Raw genomic sequence first — 22,164 nt, forward strand, 5'->3', positions numbered from 1 at the left:
GAAAAGGTCTATTTACTAAGCCTTGGAGAGAGAGACAAACCTTGGAAGATATAGTACCAGCCAATCAGCTCCTATCTGCCATGTTACAGGCTTTGTTTGAAAAATTACAGTTATGAGTTGGTTGGTTGGTTGGTAGTTTATCTCTCCACTTTATCTCTCTCTAATGCTTAGTAAATACACCCCTAAATCTCCTGCGTATGCAAGAATAAGGCCTATCTGGCATAGGCTCTCACAACATAGCATAAATATTTTCTATATACATTTTAATGTGGCTTATGGAGGACATATCTCCCTAATATAATATCTGCCGACTAGATAGTAAAGGATTCTCTAAATCAGTAACTAAAGGCAGCTGGATTATCACATTGTATCTATTTACTATTAACTGTTACTGTTCTTAAACTGGGTATACACTTTACTAATGTCTGACTAATCTGTCAGATCTGGCTGGTTGGAATAAAAATCTGGTAATGGATGAGAACAAATGACAATTGACCATTTTCTCCCAAACACTGGAAAATGGACAAAAACTGTTGTTCACACTCATTGGTTAAGTCACGAATAGGTTTTGTCCATTTTCCAGTATTTGTGAGTAAATGGTCCATTGTTATTTGTTCTCATCCATTACCAGATTTTCATTCCAACCAGTCAGATCTGGCAGATTATCTCACAGATATTTTTATAGTGGGATGTAGACAAAGATAAGCAAAAACTCAGCACACACCGGTTGCTGCCTTTGAACTAGGTGCCAATAAAGGGCAATTCCCGCACCCTGCAATGTAATTCCAATTTAAAAAATTGCCACTAAGTTCTATTGGCAACCCCTAGAGTATTGTAACTATGTGTTTCTTTGTTCAGATACAATAGACAGTTTTTGAGAGGTTATACATTCCTGTATCAGATGGATTCCCCTGATGACCCTCGCCCAGATGATGTGTGTCAATTCCAGTCAGATACAAGTGGCTCTCACCATAGGTATATACAAAATATGATAGAAGATGTATATGTCAGGTAGGGGGCAGAGGGCAAGATGTGACGGGGGCAGAGGGTAAACTGTGACAGGAAGGGGATGGAGTGTGGGCTGTGGCAGCTAGGGGACAGAGGGCGGACTGTCAGGAAGGAGACAGAGCATGGACTGTGACAGCTAGTGTGCAGTGGGTGGACTGTGACAGCTAGGGGACAGAGGACAGGCTGTGACAGCTAGGGGACAGGTGGTGGGCTTTGACAGTGGAGAGAGTATGGACTGTGACAGGTAGAAGGCAGAGAGCAGGCTGTGATGGTTATAGAGCATGGGCTGTGACAACAAGTTAGCAGAAAGTAGGCTGTGACAGGTAGGAAATAGAGAGTGAACTGTGGCAGCTAGTGGGTGGACTGTAACAGGTAGGGGGATAAAGTGCGGGCTGTGACAGCTAAGGGAGAGGATGGACTGTGAGAGGATGGAGATAAAGCACATGCTGTGATGATTTGTGGGCAGAGGGTGGACTGTCACAGGAAGGGGACAGTGGGCAGGCTGTAACACATGGGGGATAAAGAACAGGTTGTGACAGCTAGTGGGAAGAGAGCGGGCTGTGACAAGTAGAGGATAGAGCACGGGCTGTAATAGTTGGGGTGCAGGCAGCTCAGAGTCTCCCAGTGTCTCTCCCACAGCACAGAAGGCTGTACGGTGGGGTGGTGGGACTCAGATGGTGGATGGGGGCATTTGGGAACAGGGTAAGAGAGAAAAGGGCTGAGGAGATGGAAGGGCGAGACACAACTTGTTCCGTTTTCATGTCTGACTGGCTGAGAAGCAGGGGTGTGTAATACTCAGGTAAGTACATTAGTACTGCACGGTGGTAAGTACCTGGCTAGGGTTTCCGTTACCTGACTATAGTATTTCCTGTGTTTTCTGGTTACCTAGTTCCGCACGGGGAGACAAGGACAGTCACATCATGCAGAACAATTGCAATCTTTATTTAACAGGATGTTCGTCTCCCAAAGTGACACCTTATACCAGAACTATAGTTTATCAAACAGTATACAATCTCCAAGAGAAATAATAACTTGGTACCAGAAAATAGTAAGCTTATTCTTATATAAGTACCACAGTTATGCTGAACACATTTACCACACTGGTATCTTATTGAAGTTCCTAAATTGAGTGGTTACAAATTACCAGAAATACAAGACTTTTGTAAAAATGGGGGTCATTCCGAGTTGTTCGCTCGTTGCTGGTTTTCGCTATACTGCGATTAGTCGCTTACTGTGCATGCGCAAGGTTCGCAGAGCGCATGCGCTTAGTTATTTTACACAAAAGTTAGGTATTTTACTCACGGCATAATGAAGCTTTTTCATCGCTGTGCTGATCGTAGTGTGATTGACAGGAAGTGGGTGTTTCTGGGAGGAAACTGGACGTTTTATGGGAGTGTGCGGAAAAACGCAGGCATTTGAGTTGCAAAACGCAGGAGTGGCTGGATAAACAGGGGAGTGGCTGGGCGAACGCTGGGTGTGTTTGTGACGTCAAACCAGGAACGAAAAGGACTGAGCTGGTCGCAATGGCTGAGTAAGTCTGGAGCTACTCAGAAACTGCGGGGTAATCGTTACGATAAAATTAGTGAATCTTTCGTTAGCAATTCTGCTATGCTAAGATACACTCCCAGTAGGCGGCGGCTTAGCGTGTGCAATGCTGCTAAAAGCAGCTAGCGAGCGAATAACTCGGAATCACCCCCAATGTAATGTGGATTGTTAACATTAGTAGCCAACCAGGCTTTCCTGTTCAGGATATGCATGCAAGTACTAAAACAATTTCCCTTAATCACCTTCCCTACCTTTCACCTTAAATGTTCCCCAATGAGCTCAATTTAACACTGTTCAGCTGAGTAGGATACTGTTGGCGCGCATTAGAGGTTATTCTGGTTCAGTCTCCACTAGTGAAACTACATATAGCTGTGTTTAACTAATTTTCCCTGTCTGTCGTTAACTACAAAGTTATTTGCGCAAAAGGCATGGGGTCTTTACTTGTGCAACTAGTCCTTCCTTGCAGTAATTCCACTAGTGGAACAATGAATGAAGGGACTAATTCCACCTAATATATCACAGAATACTGTATGCTAGTTTGAGTGGAAGATGGTATATTTTTGCACAGCACTGGTTACTCCTATTTTACTGGTTACACAGCTCCTCATGCTATCCTCTGACCATCCTTCAAGGGAGTAGGGCCTGCAAGAAACCTATTGTCCAACCAGCTTCCCTGAGCTACCTTTGCTGCTGTACTGCTGCGTGCTGCGTATTACTACATCTCTTAGCCCTGTCAGGCTACATGGGGACATTACTATAAGGATTTGCTGGTAGTGCTCCGACTACTAATAGCTGTAAGTACTTCAGCTTAACTCTATGTAGATGCAGCCACCCCTGCCGCTGTACTATATATAATGTGGTGAACTGGGTAATTTAGGGTATACTATATCGCAGGAACTGGCGTGTCACTCTTACTAGTCAAAGACTGGGGTACTGAGTGAGCTCTTCATTATGGTGTAGGGTGCAGGTGTGTAATGTTTTACCTCTCCGGTAAGTTCCTTTGTCAGGTATCGACTGGGAGTATCAGGATGAGTGAGGAACTCCCCAGGTACTGTGCTGACTGAAATAAAGTTGATTTCACAAGTTCCTTAATCAGTAAGTAGGACTATCTGCTGAAAGTTTCGGAGCAGTGTTTTATTATACTCTCTTGGATCTTCCTGGAATTAGTTCTGATCCCTAGGACAGCTATATATGACTTGGCTTCGGGAACACTAGTCATGATGTAAGGGATAGTTTCCCACATGGCATCCAATTTTCTATAATGATGGTTTTGCTTTCTCCAGACCAATCTCCTACTTTTAGTGGCATAGACCGGATATGTGCATTATAGTCCCTCTCTTGACACTGGCGGACAATCTCCACGCTCTTTTCTACGATGGCTTGAGCTGCGCTAATCCTCTGTTGATGCTCATGGACCCAGTCAGTTTGGAGCTTGTCAGGATGAGTCGCTATGGGATTCAGCTCCAAGTTTTGGGGTAGTTTGCACTGTCAGCTGAACATGAGGTAATAAAGCGTAAATCCCATGGAGCAGTGTTCCGTATTATTATACAGGTAGGTGAGCTCGGATAGTAGAGTCGGCCACTTGGCCCGATCTTCCATTGACAAACTTCTTATCATACCAATAATGGTTTGATTAGCCCGCTCATACAAACCGTTCCCCTGTGGATGGTAAGTTGTGGTTCTAGTGTTTTTGGCAGCCATAATAAGAGCACAGTTCATGGAACAGTTGTGACTCAAAGGCAGGGCCCTGATCAGAAAGAATACAGTCTGGATATCCATAGGGTCTGGCGAAGTGTTAAAGAAAAAGCTCTGCAGTGGTCTTCCCAGTGAGGTCTTTAGCTGGTACCACCACAAGGAACTTACTGTAGTGATCAGTCATCGTAAGAGCGTATTGATATCCACTGGTACTGGATTCAAGTTTTACATGGTCCAGAGCAACAATCTGCAAGGGATATTCACTCTTGATAGGATGTAAAGTGTCCTTCTGATTAACATCAGGATGCCTCTTAAGGTTGCACGGTACACAACGGCACCATCTCTCGATGTCCTCCCTCATGCCTATCCAGAAATACCTTCTTCTTAATACAGCTTCCGTCTTTTTGGTGCCAAAGTGCCCCGATCTGTCATGATAAGCTTCAAGCAAGAGGGCAGACCGATCCCTTGGAATGACAACTTGAGATATAGCCTGATGAGTGCCGGGGTCAATACTAACATGTACCAGAAGGCCTTGTTTCAGTTGGATACGGTCATGGTGTCTCAACAATTTTACTAGCTCTGGGTCTGCTTCAGCTCGTTGGACTTTGTTCAACTGGCATTGCTGTCGTAATAATATCATGAGTCCCTTAGCACTATGCTTTACTGTTGAATTTTGTCCCAATCAATGGTGGATGCACCACACTGGAGATCCTCAGATTGCAGATTGGTTGAAGCAGAAAAAGGGTCTGAAGTGATGGCTCTCCCTATTCTGAAGGTTTTAAACATTGGCGTTTCCACGTCTTAATTTCCGTCTTTATTTTCCTCTGCAACATTTGTAGTTGGTAGCCGGGACAGAGCGTCAGCATTACCGTTCGACTTTTCACTTCTATAAGACACTGTGTAGCTGAAGTTAGCCAGACAGGATACCCATCTCTGTTCCAGGGCTCCCAGTCAAGCAGTATCTAGGTGAGCCAGAGGGTTATTATCTTTCATGATGATAAAATCGTGTGGGGCACTAGATAATCTTTACATTTTTCTGTGATGGCCCAGACGAGAGCAAGCAACTCTATCTTAAAGGTGCTGTAATTTTCACTTTTTCGCTCAGTTCTGTGAAGGCCCCTGCTGGCGTATGCAATATCTCTCTCAAGCCCTGCCTGTCTCTGGGACAGCACAGCCCCCAGCCCACAGTGACTGGCATCAGTATTCACCTGAAATGGTTTGTCATAATCTGGATAGGCGAGTAAAGGAGCTCCGGTCACCAGGGTTTTCAGCTGGTCAAAGGCCTGTTGCTGTCTTTCTCCCCATTCAACGAAAGATGAGCCTCTTCTTTCAAGGCCGGATCTACCTCTTAGGATTTCATGTAAGGGTGAAGCCACGTTATGAAAATGTTCCACAAAGCGTCGGTAGTAACCAACAAACCTCAGAAAGCTTTGTACGTCACAAACTGTTCGAGGTACCGGCCAATCTTCAACAACTTTGATTTTTTTTCTAGATCAGGCATCACCCCTTCAGTGCTTACAACATGACCAAGATACCATACTCTTGGTTTAAGCAAGTGGCATTTTGACGGCTTGAGTTTTAGTCCGGATTTAGTCAGTAGTTTAAACACTTTCTCCAAGTGTTTCAGATGTTCTTCATAATTTTTTGAGAAAATAATTACATCATCGAGGTACAGTAAGACTATTTTGAAATTGTGATACCTTAGGCAGCGTTCCATAACCTGTTGGAATGTGGCAGGTGCATTGCAGAGCCCAAAGGGCATCCTCTCGAATTCAAATAATACCATTAGGGTGGTGGAGGTTGTTTTCTCCCTGTCTTCAGGGGCCATTTGAATCTGCCAGTAGCCACTGGTAAGGTCTAGCATTGAGAAATATGCTGCTGTTTTCAATGCTGTTAAGGACTCCTCAATTTGAGGGAGTGGGTAGGCGTCTTTGTGAGTTATGGCATTTAGTTTGTGATAGTCTATGCAAAAACAAAGGCCACCATCTTTCTTTTTCACAATCACAATCGGGGCCGCCCACAGACTGTGGCTCTCCTGAATGACTCCAGCCTCCTTCATTTCTGCAATCATGTTTCTCACAGGCTGGTACATGGCTGGAGGTAAAGGTCAGTGTTGTTGCTTGATTGGAGGGCTCGTTCCCATGGGGATATGATGATACACTTTCTCTGCATTTCCAAAGTCAGAAGGGTATTGGCTGAAAGGAGCGGAATTTCGTCGTACCACCTAGAGCACCCCTTCTCTCTTGTCGTCTGAGGTGTCAGCATCGCCGATCTGTATCTCGGCCCACCACAAAGTCTCACCGCTATTCTCTAACAACTGCTATGCTGCTTCCCCCTTTTGAGCCATAGTCATACCTTGACCCTCAATGTCCTGGAAGTCTACTTGGCTTACCATTGCCACTGGATAGTGCTTGTAAAGTCGGAAAGGGTAGTTATGCGGATTCAACACCCGCACAGGTATTCTTCCATGTTTCACTGTAGCCAACATTCTTGCCACAGCAAAAGGCTGCTGTCCATCATAGTAGCAGGATTCTGTCAAGGCCTCATAGTCTCGACCAAGGGAACCAATCTTGGTCTTACACCACACCACATGTTTGGACTTGGGCTTTAACAAGACAGGCTGCTGATCGGTAATACTGGCCTTTCAGACCTCCCCCTGGATGTTGGCAAATCTCCTCTGCTTCTCAAGCATTCGTACTGTCTGCTGTAAGGCCCTACGCTCCCTAGGAGCCACAGTTATTTCACATAGAAGAGCTTCTACCAACTTATCGGGGCAGTTTTTTAAGACGTTCATGCCCAAAATAACCGGAGGTGAATGTGCACTAGGTGCATTAGTAACTTGGCACCCTTGTCTGTATAATTTGGCTTTTCCTATCTTCATATCTGGTTCCCAAAAACCTTGATGTGTGATTTGCTGTCTGTTGCTGGCCAGTAGATGGAGCCAGGTAATTAGAGGAGTCACAATGACAGTTTCATCCCAATGCTGAAGAAATACTGTGAGCAGAATGGTCAACACTTGGGAGCCTGTGTTGTGTCCAAAAGTGCTGTTACTTCAACCCCATTGATCCAGATCTTCAAATACGGACACTCGCCAACATACCTGGGCCACCGCTCCTGTGACAATGGACCGGTTAATGAGTCTCCTCCTGAGGGTTGGTCCCTTGCCTCGGGGTCTCTCTGTTTAAATTAACATTAGGACAGTTTCACTCAACATGTCCACTCTGGTGACATCCTCTGCAGATCAGTCTCCCCTGGGTGTCAACTTGGTCTGTGGGCCGTCGGTCCGATTCTCTTGGTATGTCCCAGCGAGGACCACTCCTTCCACTGCACCCTTAGCACCATTCCCCGCGTCGATTTTCACCTTGTTCTCTACCCAACTCTTCCAGTCTTCGATCCATTCAAGCCAAATTTAGAGTGAGTTCCATAAGCTTACTATTATGGGTGCTTATAGGATCCATTCCTGATGGAGATTGGGCCTGTTGGAAAACTGCTCCCTTCTGTACCAAGGTTTCAAGCTTTGTGCATAATTTGACTTCATGGGAACTCTCATCTTCGAGTCTTTCCGAAGGATGGTCAGAGGATAGCGTGAGGAGCTGTGTAACCAGTAAAATAGGAATAACCAGTGCTGTGCGAAAATATACCCTCTTCCGCTCAAACTAGCAGACAGTATTCTGTGCGATTTAGCAGACATTTAAATACTACAAAAGTCTACACTCCCGCAGGGAATTACATTAATCTGGGATATATTAGGTGGAATTAGTCCCTTCATTCATTGTTCCGCCAGTGGATTTACTGCAAGGAAGGACTAGCTGCACAAATAAAGACCCCATGCCTTTTTGCAAATAACTTTGTAGTTAGCAACAGACAAGGGAAATTACTTAAACACAGCTATATGTAGTTTCACTAGTGGAGACTGAACCAAAATAACCTCTAATGTGCGCCAATGGTATCCTACTCAGCTGAACAGTGTTAAATTGAGCTCATTGGGGAACATTTAAGGTAAAAGGTAGGGAAGGTGATTAAGGGAAATTGTTTTAGTACTTGCATGCATATCCTGAACAGGAAAGCCTGGTTGGCTAGTAATGTTAACAGTCCACATTACATTGTTACAAAAGTCTTGTATTTCTGGTAATTTGTAACCACTCAATTTGGGAACATTAATAAGATACCAGTGTGGTAAATGTGTTCAGCATAACTGTGGTACTTATATAAGAATACGCTTACTATTTTCTGGTACCAAGTTATTATTTCTCTTGGAGATTGTATACTGTTTGATAAACTATAGTTCTGGTATAAGGTGTCACTTTGGGAGACGAACATCCTGTTAAATAAAGATTGCAATTGCCCTGCATGATGTGACCGTCCTTGTCTCCCTGTGAGGAACTAGAGAACCAGAAATCACAGGAAATACTATAGTCAGGTAACGGAAACCATAGCCAAGTACTTACCACCGTGCAGTACTAATGTACTTACCTGAGTATTACATTAGTTATGGTGTCCACAAACAGGATATGTACAAGACTTTGGATCTACAGACTCCACGTCAACATCAGGCTGGAGACTTCTGCCCGCTTCTCCCAGAAGGGAAAAAGTTCTACTACCACGACAGCATCACCTATAACCATGCCATATTATTTTGGGGCCCCGTGGTTACCTACATATGCTGGAAACATGTATATCTCTGGCTCAAGCACCTTTAAGGAGTTTAACCACTTAACTGACGATTTATTTAGCCGAAAACCACTCCGAAGTTTCAGCCCGCAGCTACCACTTCCCTGTCTCTTTCACACCAGCGGCTCCCGGAGAACAGGTAAGCGGTGGGATAAAGGGGGTACCTGTCATATTAACGAAGCCTGTCAGTGCTTCTCTCCATCACAGCGCAGCTCTGTCCTCACACAAGTCTCCTCAGCCGACTCTCTAATGGTCCACACCCACACCTAATTATAAGTCCCTTCGAGGTCCCCGGATGCTTCCTGATGGGCCCATGAGCTAGCCCAAAGCAGGCACATGGGAGAGTGTCCTGAATCATCCCACGTGCTAGCTGTGCTCACACTACCACCAATGTCTCATTATAGGGCAGCAGTGCAAGCTACAAGCAACAGGCAGCAGCAAATGTCTCCCAATACAGCCGTACTCTGTTCACAGACCAGAGCTGTCTCAGGGCAATTTGACAGTGGAGCACCGCAGTATATGGGGCTGTCCTGGGGCAATTTTACAGTGGGACATCACAGGGGGGCTGAGAGAGACTAAAGTGAGGGTGCCAAGATACACAGAGGGGGACACTGAGAGACACAGGGGGAGACTAAAGGACACAGAGTGAGGGGACGGCAGAGGGATACAGAGTGAGAGAGGCTGAAAAACAGTGAGGGGATTTTGGAGTGCCCCAAGGAACAGGAGGTTGGGGGCATACAGGATGCAGGACGTGAGGCATGCAGCATGGGTCTGGTTGCATCTCTGTTGTATGATGACATTATATTATTACACAAACAGACATTTTAATGACTAAGTGATCTCCTACATGAATAGTGAATACTAAAGACACTGTGTACCCAGGGAGGATACTTTTATTCAGAGGTTCCCCTTTATAGTGAAACCACCATATAGGTAAGGTGTATTTGGAATAGAATAGAGAGGAATGCTCCAAGAGTGATGAGAAATGAGCGTGTTATGCTGACACACCCTCATGTTTTAGATTGCCACTAAAACTATTTTTCTCTACTTGCAACACTGCTTATACCAGAAGCCACAGATACCATAATCACAAAACTATAGAGTTCAGTAACCGAGAAAGGACTACAGGTGTTCTAGTCAAGAGCGCTGTATAAAATTTTATTATATGGGAGAGTGGCACAAAAGAACAATTACTTCAAATTAACCATATATACGCACATCTGTACATGAGAGTCACAAATTTGCGATAGTGACGTAACTAGACATTTTAAACGCTGTGTGCAAGAAACAGCATCGGCGCCCCCTCCCACAATATACAAAACATGGCCAAGGCACACAGCAAAAATATAGGGGTGTGGCTTCATGGGGAAGGGGCATGGCCACAAAATAATACCAATTCATATTACGTTGTACAGAAGTCTTCATTATTCAAATTATGCCGCACAGTAGCGCCACTTACACACATTACACTAGGTAGAGCCCCATTTTACACATTATGCCAGGTAGAGTCCTCTTTTACACATTATGGCGGCAGAGCCCCCCTTTTACACATTATGGCAAGAGAGTTCCCCTTTTTACACATTAGGCAGCAGAATCCCCCTTTTTACACATTAGGCAGGCAGAGTCCACCTTTTTTCACATTATCGAGGGGAGGGGGATGGGGATGGAGAGGGAAGATAGAGATGCTGTGGATTAACTTGAGCGGCAGCAGGCAGCTCCAGTACCTGGATGTCCCCATGCAGGAGGAGAGCAGAGCACACAGGGGAGAGACATATACGTACCTGTGTGATCAGCTGTACTGATTTCTCTTCTTGTGAGTGTGGGCAGCCATGGCGACGGCGGGGAATGACTGGAGCTGCCACCAGTCTATTAAAAAAAACTGTCCTCCCAGCTCTTGGCATGTCTTGCACAGCTCCTTGCCCGGCCTGTGCTGTATGGTGTCGAGAGGAGACACCACACTTGTGCTGCTGAGTCGATGAGGGGGGAGAGCAGGGCAGAGAGCATACAGAGAGACAGAGATAAATGCAGTGCCCAGCGCTGATGGCTATAATGTAAATCAGCAGCGATGCGTCCGGCATACAAGGAGCCGGGCACAAAGCTACTAATATTTATTATAGCAGAGAACACTGCATCTAGGGGCGGCCTATCAAGGTGGATGGTGCGCCCACAGCACAAATGCGCTGTGTGATAAGCACCATCCGCCCACACCTAGTTACAGGCCTGATTTACGATGTAGAAAAAGGTATAGTATTCAAATTAGAGCAGGAAAGAACATTTTGTCCAAAGATCAAAGAAATAGTTGTGGTAACAAACTATGAACACAACCGTGCCTGCGTAATTAGTACTTGCTCCCCCCCCCCCCCCCCCTTGGTGGCCCTGTCAGTCCTCTGGTTAACCCAACACCATATCAAAGTGTATAGGTTAAAATTTACAAAGCAGAGATTATGGCTTCAATTACAAATGAATGGGCATCGCCGGTTATTTAGTGTTTAAAAATACAATATTTACTAAACATCGGTTTTGAGCATAGTGGCTCATTAGTTTATGAAGTCTAAAATCCCCATTAGTTTACTTCTTCACAATAGAAGTTGCCATTAACCCATGGAAAACCACCAGATACTTCCTGGCAATCTGGCTGTCAGTAATTTACAGTTTGATGCCATTTGGCGATGGGGAGAGGGAGGTGATGTCTTGATCCAGAGTTCTAGTACATCCTATTTACCTTTGCGATGTCTCTCCAGGCTGGTGCTGTGGTCCGCTCTCACCATGCCCTCATGTTCGCGGGTAGCGTCGGGTTCAGTATAGAGGCGCTGCTCCCAGCGGACCCTAAGGTCTGTCCACACTGCCACTGCTTAGCATTCCCCTCAGCATCCTGCTGTCTCTTTGCATTGCTTTCCATAGCACACTGCTCTCTGTCACGATCCGGGTATCTGGACGCCATTACTTACCCTTCAGATGCCTCCTAAGGCGGGCTCAGCGTTCCAGGACCGGATTCCGCTGTTCCTGAGTTTCCACATGCAGAGTGGTCTTTTCATCAGCCGCGGCCTCCGCTGTGCCCGCGTGGTTAAATGTGCATCTATCAGCCTGGCGTCTCCTGTCTCCGGTGGCCGGCGCCGCCATTACTGTTTCCCAGACCACATGGATTACAAACCAAACTTCCCTCCAAGTGTCTGCATGGGCGCAGCCATCTTGGATTCTGTCATCTGATCATTTCCACCAATCTGCTGTCTGTGTTGTTGATTTGCATAATTGCCTAGCCAACCCCTTCCTTGCTGCAGGTATAAGTAAGCTGTACCTGAGCAAGGAAGACGTCAGTGCTTTGGTTGTCAAACCTAGTTCCTGTTTGTCTCTCTTCTATGATTGTCTTCCAGGTTCCAGCTCCTGTCTCAAGACTTCCACCATAGAGACCCGCACCAGCATTCCACCTGCGGTGTAGCCTGACTCTCCAATCCATTGTGGATTCATCTGTTTCCAGCTACAACACTACCTGCTTCCAGCCTCAGCTTCCAGCAGAGTACAGCTTCCCTTAAAGGGCCGGTGTCCTTTCTACACTTTACCACTCTCCACCGGAATTATTATTTCTCCGCTCTCAAGTTCTACATTTCAGTTCACATTTCATCGCTCCCAAAGTTCATTTATTATTTAACTGGTTCCAGCCAGTATCCACTCCGTGCTAACAACAGTCTGGTTCCAGCCAGTATCCACAGCAGCTGTTTTACCTTCAGCAACCCAGCTCTTCCTGGAACACCAGCTGGTACAATCCTGGGTTATCTCCATTGCTACAGCCGGGCCTGGTAAGGACTTTCCATCTAGAAGATCATAAGAACTATCTCACACTACCAGTGCCCTGTGGCTCCTGCCATGCTGTAGTACTCAGGAACTGTATTTATTCTTTGCTGACTTTTGCGTTTTCTTTTATTGCTGCTGTGATGCGGAGTTGTCATAATAAACATCATTGACTTTTATCTAAGTTGTCGTGGTCACGCCTTCGGGCAGTTATTGTTCATGTTACTTACATGTCCAGGGGTCTGATACAACCTCCCAGGTTCCGGTACATCTCAGCCCCTACAACTGAGGCTGCCTCCCGTCAGCTCAGGCCCTCAGTTGTGACAGTAAGCACTGACCTAATGAATCCAGCCGGAGACCAGGATCAAGCGGCCAGGCCGATGCAAGAACTGGCAGCCCGACTAGAACATCAGGAGGCTGCACAGGGCCACATCATCCGCTGTCTCCAGGATCTCTCTACTCGGCTGGATGGGATTCAGACAACTCTCCGTGGATCAGGCGCGTCTGGTGCGTCAACCACAGTGACTCCAGCTATAACCCCACCCACCTTACCCATTTCTGCTCCACGTCTTCATCTTCCAACGCCAGCAAAATTTGACGGATCTCCAAGATTCTGCAGGGGATTTCTCAACCAGTGTGAGATTCAGTTTGAGCTACAACCTGGCAATTTTCCCAGTGACCGTACAAAAATTGCCTACATTATTTCTCTTCTCAGTGGCTCAGCCCTTGATTGGGCATCACCGTTATGGGAGAGGTCCGACACCCTGCTATCTTCTTACACTGCATTTGTGTCAACATTCAGGCGCATCTTCGACGAGCCAGGCCGGGTAACTTCAGCTTCGTCTGAGATTCTCCGTTTACGCCAGGAATCACGTACTGTAGGACAATATCTTATACAGTTCCAGATCCTGGCATCCGAACTGGCATGGAACGACGAGGCCCTGTATGCTGCATTCTGGCATGGTTTATCCGAGCATATTAAAGATGAGTTAGCTACCAGAGACTTACCCTCCAAGTTAGATGAGCTAATCTCACTTTGTACGAAAGTTGACTTACGTTTCAGAGAGAGAGCAACTGAGCGTGGAAGATCATCTGCTCCAAAATCTTCTACTCCTCCTCCTCGCCAACTGTCACCAACTACAGATGAACCCATGCAAATTGGCCGTTCCCGTTTAACTCCTGCTGAGCGCCGAAGACGTCTCTCCGAGTTTCTCTGTCTGTATTGTGCAGCTCCGTCTCACACCATTAATGCCTGTCCCAAACGTCCGGGAAACTCCAAATCCTAGCTCGCCAAGGAGAGGGCCGGCTAGGAGTAATGATCTCCTCTCCATCTCCTCAAGATTGTAACCTCCCAGTCTCGCTTCAAGTTGCTCAACGTTATCAGAACGTCATTGCCCTCCTGGATTCCGGAGCAGCTGGGAACTTTATTACTGAAGCCTATGTTAAACGGTGGTCCCTACCCACCGAGAGACTTCCTTCGTCCTTTTCCTTAACTGCTGTGGATGGCAGTAAAATTTTTGATACAGTTATTTCTCTAAGGACTCTACCAGTTCGTCTGAGAGTGGGAGTTCTTCATTCCGAACTTATTTCATTTTTAGTGATTCCAAGAGCCACACATCCTGTGGTCCTGGGCCTTCCATGGCTCCGTCTTCACAATCCTACAATTGATTGGACGACTACGCAAATCCTGGCATGGGGTTCCTCCTGTACTAAGACATGTTTGTTTAAAGTGTTGCCTGTCTGTTCTTCCTCCCCCAGGTCGTCTGATGTTCCACCTCCTCCATATCAAGATTTCACGGATGTGTTCAGTAAAGCTTCTGCTGATATCCTTCCTCCTCATAGAGAATGGGACTGCCCGATTGATCTCGTTCCAGGGAAGGTTCCACCTCGAGGCCGAACTTATCCGTTGTCTCTCCCCGAGACACATTCTATGGAGGAATACATTAAAGAGAACCTAGCAAAGGGGTTCATTCGACCTTCTTCTTCTCCAGCCGGCGCAGGCTTCTTTTTTGTAAAGAAGAAAGATGGTGGTCTGCGGCCGTGCATCGACTACAGAGGTTTGAACGACATTACCATCAAGAACCGCTATCCTTTACCCCTGATTACTGAGCTCTTTGACAGAGTTAGCGGAGCTACCATCTTTACAAAGCTGGACCTGAGAGGTGCATACAATCTCATCCGGATCCGTGAGGGTGACGAGTGGAAGACCGCATTTAACACCCGTGACGGACATTATGAGTACCTCGTCATGCCCTTCGGATTGAGCAATGCTCCAGCTGTCTTCCAGCATTTCGTCAATGAGATCTTCAGAGACATTCTATACCGTCATGTCGTGGTCTATCTAGATGATATCCTCATTTTTGCCAACGATTTAGAGGAACATCGTTTCTGGGTAAAGGAGGTTCTGTCCCGTCTCCGTGTCAATCATCTCTACTGCAAATTAGAGAAATGCGTCTTTGAAGTCAAGTCCATTCCGTTTCTAGGGTACATTGTGTCCGGTTCCGGACTAGAGATGGATCCTGAGAAACTACAAGCAATCCAGAATTGGCCGGTACCCTTAACCCTCAAAGGGGTCCAGAGGTTCTTAGGGTTCGCCAATTATTACCGAAAGTTTATACGAGACTTTTCCACCATTGTGGCGCCTATTACTGCTTTCACCAAGAAGGGTGCTAACCCGTCCAAGTGGTCTGAAGAAGCCATGCAAGCTTTTCATCTTTTAAAACGGAGGTTCATCTCTGCACCTGTCCTGAAACAGCCTGACATCGACTCTCCTTTCATCTTAGAGGTGGATGCCTCCTCCGTTGGAGTAGGAGCGGTGTTATCTCAGAGGGCTAAAGATGGTCATTTACATCCTTGCAGTTTCTTCTCACGGAAGTTCTCCCCAGCGGAGCGCAACTATGCCATTGGCGACCAGGAGTTGCTAGCCATCAAGCTCGCTCTAGAGGAGTGGAGATATCTGTTGGAGGGAGCTTCTCATTCAATCACCATCCTTACAGACCACAAGAACCTTCTATATCTAAAAGGCGCACAATGTCTCAACCCTCGTCAGGCCAGATGGGCACTTTTCTTTTCCAGGTTCGACTTTAAACTCCAGTTCTGTCCGGGCTCTCAGAATCGCAAGGCCGATGCCCTTTCCCGCTCATGGGAGCAAGAAAATGAGTCAGAGTCTTCAGACAAGCATCCTATTATAAATCCGTTGGCATTCTCCACGGTAGGGATGGACTCTACGCCCCCATCAGGGAAAAGTTTTGTGAAGCCGACACTAAGGAAGAAGCTCATGCATTGGGCCCATGCTTCCCGTTTTGCCGGACATACAGGTATCCAAAAAACCCTGGAGTTTATCTCTAGGTCCTATTGGTGGCCAACTCTGAAAAAGGACGTTTTGGAGTTTATTGCATCTTGCCCAAAGTGTGCTCAACATAAAGTATCCCGCCAGTCGCCTGCGGGGCAACTGGTTCCACTATCTGTTCCCCGTCGACCATGGACCCATTTGTCGATGGATTTTATTACAGATTTGCCCATGTGCAACAAGTTCAATACCATCTGGGTGGTAGTTGACCGGTTCACCAAGATGGCACACTTCATTCCTCTCACCGGTCTTCCGTCAGCTTCCAAGTTGGCTCAAGTATTCATACAAGAGATCTTCCGACTCCACGGTCTTCCAGAAGAAATTATCTCAGATCGAGGAGTTCAATTCACAGCCAAATTCTGGCGAAGTTTATGTCAAGTCCTCCAAGTCAAGTTAAAGTTTTCCACGGCTTACCATCCTCAGACCAATGGTCAAACTGAGAGGGTGAATCAGGACTTGGAGGCCTTCCTCCGCATCTATGTGTCCTCCTCTCAAGATGACTGGGTTCAATTACTTCCCTGGGCCGAGTTCTGTCATAACAACCAGTATCATTCTTCATCTTCCTCAACACCATTCTTCACCAACTTTGGATTCCACCCTAAAGTCCCTGAGTTCCAACCGCTTCCAGCAACTTCTGTTCCCGCAGTGGATATCACCTTGCATCAGTTTGCCAATATCTGGAAGAGCGTACGATCAGCTCTGCTCAAGGCATCGTTCAGGTACAAGAAGTTTGCGGATAAGAAGCGTCGAGCAGTTCCTGCTCTCAAGGTGGGTGATCGGGTATGGTTATCCACGAAGAATTTGAGGTTAAGAGTTCCCAGTATGAAGTTTGCACCTCGCTACATCGGTCCTTTTAAAATTGATCAAGTCATCAATCCTGTTGCTTACAGACTCCAGTTACCTCCCTTCTTAAAAATACCCAGGACATTCCATGTTTCCCTGTTGAAACCGCTAATCTTGAATCGGTTTCATTCCTCACTTCCACCAACTCCGAAAGTCCAAACTCAACGAGGCGTTGAGTATGAAGTGGCCAAGATCCTGGACTCACGTCACCGTTACGGTCAACTTCAGTATCTCATTGACTGGAAGGGCTATGGTCCTGAAGAACGCTCTTGGACCAATGCCTCTGATGTCCATGCTCCTGCCTTGGTCCGAAATTTCCACGCAAAGTTTCCTTTAAAGCCTAAGAAGTGTCCTGGGGCCACTCCTAAAGGGGGGGGTGCTGTCACGATCCGGGTATCTGGACGCCATTACTTACCCTTCAGATGCCTCCTAAGGCGGGCTCAGCGTTCCAGGACCGGATTCCGCTGTTCCTGAGTTTCCACATGCAGAGTGGTCTTTTCATCAGCCGCGGCCTCCGCTGTGCCCGCGTGGTTAAATGTGCATCTATCAGCCTGGCGTCTCCTGTCTCCGGTGGCCGGCGCCGCCATTACTGTTTCCCAGACCACATGGATTACAAACCAAACTTCCCTCCAAGTGTCTGCATGGGCGCAGCCATCTTGGATTCTGTCATCTGATCATTTCCACCAATCTGCTGTCTGTGTTGTTGATTTGCATAATTGCCTAGCCAACCCCTTCCTTGCTGCAGGTATAAGTAAGCTGTACCTGAGCAAGGAAGACGTCAGTGCTTTGGTTGTCAAACCTAGTTCCTGTTTGTCTCTCTTCTATGATTGTCTTCCAGGTTCCAGCTCCTGTCTCAAGACTTCCACCATAGAGACCCGCACCAGCATTCCACCTGCGGTGTAGCCTGACTCTCCAATCCATTGTGGATTCATCTGTTTCCAGCTACAACACTACCTGCTTCCAGCCTCAGCTTCCAGCAGAGTACAGCTTCCCTTAAAGGGCCGGTGTCCTTTCTACACTTTACCACTCTCCACCGGAATTATTATTTCTCCGCTCTCAAGTTCTACATTTCAGTTCACATTTCATCGCTCCCAAAGTTCATTTATTATTTAACTGGTTCCAGCCAGTATCCACTCCGTGCTAACAACAGTCTGGTTCCAGCCAGTATCCACAGCAGCTGTTTTACCTTCAGCAACCCAGCTCTTCCTGGAACACCAGCTGGTACAATCCTGGGTTATCTCCATTGCTACAGCCGGGCCTGGTAAGGACTTTCCATCTAGAAGATCATAAGAACTATCTCACACTACCAGTGCCCTGTGGCTCCTGCCATGCTGTAGTACTCAGGAACTGTATTTATTCTTTGCTGACTTTTGCGTTTTCTTTTATTGCTGCTGTGATGCGGAGTTGTCATAATAAACATCATTGACTTTTATCTAAGTTGTCGTGGTCACGCCTTCGGGCAGTTATTGTTCATGTTACTTACATGTCCAGGGGTCTGATACAACCTCCCAGGTTCCGGTACATCTCAGCCCCTACAACTGAGGCTGCCTCCCGTCAGCTCAGGCCCTCAGTTGTGACACTCTCCCTTCATTCCTCCAGAGTTCAGCCCTACTTCCTCCAAGCCAAATTTCCCTCTAAAACACTGACATGGGTGCAGCCATATTGGATGAAGTCACCCGAGCTATCTCTGCCATTCCAGTTGCTGTTCTCAATCAGCTGATCACAGCAGCCAATTACATGAGACTGATACCTATCATGGGTGCAGCTTGGCCATTCCCAAATGGCCAGTACAATGTTGCTTCTCTAGTGTATGCAGGTCTTTGCTGAGCTCCCTGATACTAAGGTGTCAGGTCGGTCACTATCTGGTTCTAGTCCAGCCTACACTCCAGTTCCAGTCCGGTTACTATCTGGTTCTAGTCATGTCTCTAATATGGCTCCAGTCCAGTAACTATCTGGTTCCAGTCCAGTCTCCAATCTGGTTTCAGTCCAGTTATAACCAAGTTTTAGTCCAGTCTCCTCACCAGATCCAGATTATCCAGCTTCCAGTCCAGTTTTTATTTCCAGTTATCATTGCTCTAGTCCAGTTCAGCATTCCAGCTTGTTCCTGTATCCAGTCGCTGCTGCCTACATCTAGTCAGGAATTGAAGCCAAAAAGACTTAGCTGTTAAAAAAAGTTATCTTCTTTCTCTTTCACACCCTCAGGCCAGCTACTGCTAGAGTACCAGCAATTCTTCTATAATCCACTAACCTACTATCACTACTGTGCATATTACTCCATGACTAAAAGTTGAATAAAGCCTCCACACCTCCTACACACCTCAGCTGCTTCAGGTCCAGTTTCTCACTCCAAACCCTCAGACGTGACAGGCGACAGCCTTCATTTGTTAAAATGGAAGTGTGAAACTGCCGTTGGGGGAGGGAAGCAGCCAGGGATCTCCATGGTTTCACAGAGATTTCCTGGCCTCTGCTCATCCCCATGGGTGTCTCAAGCTGCCTGTTGGTGAGTAAGTGATCCAATGGCTGCGTCCTAGGACACAGGTTGGATCACTACTGCAGCAGGAGGCCTCTACTTGTATTAGATGCCTCCTGCTGCATCCCCATACAGAGCTCTCACTTCTGCTCCCAAGTAAGCAACAGTGATAGCCACTCCAACCACATCTCAGTTAGCACCAGAGTGTAGTGAGGTGGCTTGTGGTAGTTGAAGAGTAGTGTTTGGCATTTGTGAAGTTTGTATAATGTCTTTTTGGTATCTAAAAATATTTTCGATCGCCAGGTTGTTTGCAGTGTTGGCAACAGATCAACATTGATGATGTAAACATAGTTAATGTCAAGATTGACAGAATGTTGAAATCGTAAGTGTCGAAATTGTCATAATATTGACATTTCCGTTCAAGTTAGAGTAATTATTAGGGTTACCAATAGAGTTCTGATTACAGATAGAAATAGATGAAAGGCACACTGTTGACATGTCTACCGTCAGATCTGGCTTGTAGGAGGGATCTGACGAGCGGACCAGAGCAGAGAAGGTAGAGACCAAAGGAGGGAAGGAGCGAGAAGGATGAATACAGTTCCTTCTTATGAGAACTAAGCTTCCAAAGGAGAGTGGATGGACTGAACACAGTGTAATGTTTGTAGCGAATAGATTGATTAACTGTGACTTGAAAACATGGACTGCAGGAAACCTGGATGAAGAATACTGCAGCTTGGAAACAGGAACTGAGGAAGGCCTGGATACTGTGGCCAAGTTTCTGGATTACTTGGGTATTTGTACAGAGTCAAATAAACACTATTAGCACTGAGTAGTACAGTTTGAGTAGGTCTGGGACCAGAATAAGCAGGGTCCAGTTGGAACCCATTTATGTTATAGCTGGGCTAGAACCAGAAGGTACTGAAACCAGATTGGAACCCAGAGAACGCTGAGGCTGGACTGGAACCAGGAAATGCTGTAGAGTACTGGAGACAACCAATGGCAATCAGTACTGGAGAATACTTGAAGACAATCGATGTTGGAGATAACAGATAGCAGTCAGTACTGGTAAACACTTGGAGGCAATCAATGGTATTTGATGCTTAAGATCACTGGAAATAACGGATAGCAATTGTTACTGGTAAACACTTGAAGGCAATTGATGTTATTCAATGCTGAAGAGTCATTGTAGATATCTAATAGCAATCAGTACTGAGTCAGCTAGGATGAAACAGCACGGAGTCCATGGGCAGGCAGGTAACACAGAGAACCCATGCAGATCTGTGAATGACAACAAAGCACTGACATCAGGAAGTGCTTTTGCAAAAAGTTTATACCCCTGGGTAACTGCGGATTGGCTAGGAATATCATGTGATCACAGACTGGCTTCCAGTTAATGTTTGACCGATCACCTGATCCAAGCTGTCATGACTACATCCATCCCCAATACTGAAGAAAACTCTGGCGTGGAATCTACTAAAAACCTGCAGAGACAATACCACCATAAAGTCTATGCCAGTGGTTCTCAAACTCGGTCCTCAAGACCCCACACAGTGCATGTTTTGCAGGTAACCAAGCAAGTGCACAGGTGTATTAATTACTCACTGACACATTTTAAAAGGTCCACAGGTGCAGCTAATTATTTCACTTGTGATTTTGTGAGGAGACCTGCAAAACATGCACCGTGTGGGGTCCTGAGGACCGAGTTTGAGAACCTGTGGTCTATGCAGTTCAGGTCTAGTACTCCGAGCTGGGCACTAACTCTGCAATAATCAGGAGTCTGCAAGCTCCACATTTAGAGAATACTCAGGTGCTCAATCAGTCAGCAGCTTGGAGCACAACCACATGCTGTAGTTTGGAAGCTGAAGTCTGCATGGAGCTTTAGCAAGACTGAGAGAAATCCAGAAAACACCGCAGGACAGGAGGTAAGGCACAAGGAACACTTAGTACATGGATGAAATAGGACAGGCTTGTGACATCTATACATGAGAATATCAACTTCATTGTTAGGTCAATATCATACCTCCCAACATGACCCTCTCCAGGAGGGACAAAATGCTCTGCTCCTGCACTTTCCTCTTAATTTATGATTGCCATCACCTGTGTTGAATAGGTTAATGGATAAGAAAGGTGTTTCACCACAGGTGAGGGAAATCATAAATTAAGAGCCAAGTCCAGGAGCAGAGCATTCTGTCCCTCCTGGAGAGGGTCATGTTGGGAGATATGCAATATTAAACATTTTTACAATGTTGACCTAAAACATGTGGACATTCAATATGTCAATGCCAATATATGGTCAGTGTTCACATATTGGGGTAAATTTAATAAGGTGGGAGTTTTTTTTTACAACTGGTGATATTGCTCATAGCAACCAATCAGAGTTTACTTAACATTTATCTAGCTGCTTCTAGAAGAAAACAGATAGAATCTCATTGGTTGCTGTGGGCAACATCACCTTAGTAAATTTACTCCATTGAATGTCCACATGGTTTATGTCAACATTGGTAACATGATTAATGTTGATCTTACAATGAAGTTGACATTCTCATGTTGCTATAATGAAGGTCGACCAAGCAAATGTCCGTAACACCTGTCTTTTCTTCAACTGGTGCTTAGCACTGTAAGCTGTCTTGTCTGTAATTGTCTTGTCACATTTTGAGGCCTACACTAATTTAGTCTGTTGTGTATTTTATTTAAAGTCTTATGTGATCATGGAGTTGGTTAGGTTTATTTTTTTTATAAAATAATTAAGTGAACCCTGGCGCTACTGTATGTTCTAATAAAAATATGTGTATGGATT

The sequence above is a fragment of the Pseudophryne corroboree genome, chromosome 6 (genome assembly GCF_028390025.1).
Source record: "Pseudophryne corroboree isolate aPseCor3 chromosome 6, aPseCor3.hap2, whole genome shotgun sequence".
NCBI lineage: Eukaryota > Metazoa > Chordata > Amphibia > Anura > Myobatrachidae > Pseudophryne > Pseudophryne corroboree.